Raw genomic sequence first — 2,822 nt, forward strand, 5'->3', positions numbered from 1 at the left:
CTGTGATTGCTTTGTTATATGATCTTATTATGAATAAAATGGATGTCAAAATTGTATTTTAAAATGGAAACTTAGAAGAGGAAATTTATTTGGACCAACCTAAGGGATTTGTTGTAAATAATGGAAACTAGTTTAAATGTTGTTAATAAGATGAAAGATTTGACACTTAAAATCCTTTTATAGCCTTAAACATACTCCTAAGCAATGATATGAAAAATTTGATACAGTTTTGACATCTCGTGATTATGTGATAAATGAAGCAGATAAATGCATATATAACAATTTTGAATATAATTGTGGTCTGATAATTTGCTTATATGTTGATGATATTCTGATAATGGGAACTAGTTTAAATGTTGTTAATAAGACTAAACAGTTATTGAAAAAGCACTTCGAAATGAAAGATTTGGATATTATTGATATTATATTATGAATTAAAATTGTAAAACATTTTGAAGGAATTATTTTAACCCAATCACATTATTTAGAAAAAGTGGTTAAAAAGTTTAACCAATACAATTATATTTCTGCTAAACACCTTATAATGCAAGCCGTCATTTGAGAAAACATTCAGGTCCTAGTGTGCTTTACAATATGCTAGAGTAATCGGTAGTCTCATGTATCTAATGAACTGTACAAGACTTGATATAGCATATACTATCAACAAACCTAGCAAGTATACTAATAATCTTAACAGTGAACATTGGGATGCTCACATTCAAATCTTAAGGTATTTGAGATTCACTTTAGACCAGGGAATGCATTATACCAAATTCACAGTTGTACTTGAGGGATATAGTGATGCTGATTGGATTTTCAATACTAACAAAAATAAATTTATGAGTGGATATGTTTTTACATTAACAGGCGGTGCTATATTTTGAAAATCCATTAAGCAAACTTGCATTTCAATATCTACTATAGAATATGAGTTTATAGCTTTAGATAAAGCAGGTGAGAGGGTTGAATGGTTAAAGAATTTTCTTACAATGTTCATTTGGGGTCTAAACCACTTCTAGCTATTTTTGTCTATTGTGATAGTCAAACAACTATTTCAAGAGCTCAAAATTCATCCTACGACAAAAAGTCTAGATATAATCGTATGATGCACAATATTGTGCGTCAACTTCTTAAAGATGGGGTTATAGCTATTGACTATGTGAAGCCAAGTGATAATATTGTTAACCATTAACTAAAGGATTGGTTAGAGTCTTAGAGAGCTAGTTCATAAAACATGAAGAGGGATGAGTCTAAATCCTATTACAAATTAGATCACATATAATGGAAACCCAACACTGCGATTGAAGATCCTATGGACAAGTTTCAAAGGAACAACAAAGTTATTGGAATGGTTTGCAAGAGTAATACATTAAATTTATTCCAAATCCCTCCCTATGATGCGTAGTACCAGCTAGGGATGGAAAAAGCTCGAGTTGACTCGACTCGGGTCAAGCCCCAGTTTGGGGTGCCGGGCCAAGCCCGAGCCAACCCATGTGGCTCGCGGGCTTAGGCATATATATTTTTTAAAAAAAATTATACAAATCAAAGGCAGCAGGCACTGCCTTATTTAAGGCTATGCCTGCTGCCTTGTTAACAAAGGCAGCTAGCTACCTTAGTTTTAAGGCAGTCAGCTGCCTTAGTTAATAAGGCAGCAAGCGCTGCCTCTTTTTAAAGGCAGCGCTCGCTGCCTTAGAGGGAAAAAAATCAACCAAAAGCAAAAATCTAGCCTACTCGAGGCCTGAGCCGAAAGCTCAACTTGACTCGAGCTTGCAAAAAGCTCAAATCATTTTACCTGAGCTTTGAATTTCGGCTCACGACCCAACTTGGCTCGACTTGTTGATACTCCTAGTACCAGCTGTATTGATTAAAGGATAAGCTAATGCTTTTAATGCTCACTATAACTGATATTCAGTTGGGTATTTAGATATAGTGCAAGTGTGTACACTTGATAGAAGATCTATTTGAGAATGGAAGTAGGGGTTGCTTTCTATGAAATTCGAGGCTAATTCTTTAGAGCACCCAATAAAACTGGAAAAGTTTATTGTCAAAATGAACACAATCATGAGAACTTAATGATTGTTTTAGAAGTCTTATGTGTTTTCAATTGTCTCAGTTTGCAACTACAATTATAGAGTTCAAGACATAGTTCACTCTGTAGTTAACAAACTCGATGGAATATAAAAAGTCAAGGTTCAAGTCGATAGACGCCTAAACCTACGTGATTTCTAATGTACTCCAGAATAATATTTATATTTATTTTATTTTTTTCACGACAGGGATTGTTAGTATTTATGCAATAAACATAATATGCGAAAGAAATAATTAATTTACATGAAATGTCCAATTGGTGGAATTTGTGTAAGGGGTAGGGGATCACATCCCACGCAATAATGAAAAGGTTTTTAATTGGGCCTTACGATCTTGGTCTTCCTTGATTAAAATAAGTGAAATTTATACTATTGCAGTTATTTAAAAATCACACTTCAAAAATCAGATATGAGGTATCTTTAATCAAAACTCAGGTGATAGTTTAATGTTTGTATTATAAATTAATATATATAACCACATCCTCAACCCAATTAAACTCTCAATCCTTAATTCATTTTTATACCTTGTCTCTCTCTCTTTATACCCTCTCTCTACCCACAGCCCAGGACTATCGTCGTCATGTCCAATCTATTCTTCCATGACTTGTGCCACTGCTATAAGAAGTTTGGCGTTTGGAAGTGGAGATCGGCCAGCTGTGATGAAGCTTAATACAAAAGGATAAAAGTGGACGATCGAGCATTTTGAGAATTTTCTTTTCTATCCTTGGTCTACTT

This window comes from Olea europaea, chromosome 13, assembly GCF_002742605.1.
Source record: "Olea europaea var. sylvestris chromosome 13, O_europaea_v1, whole genome shotgun sequence".
NCBI classification, from domain to species: domain Eukaryota; kingdom Viridiplantae; phylum Streptophyta; class Magnoliopsida; order Lamiales; family Oleaceae; genus Olea; species Olea europaea.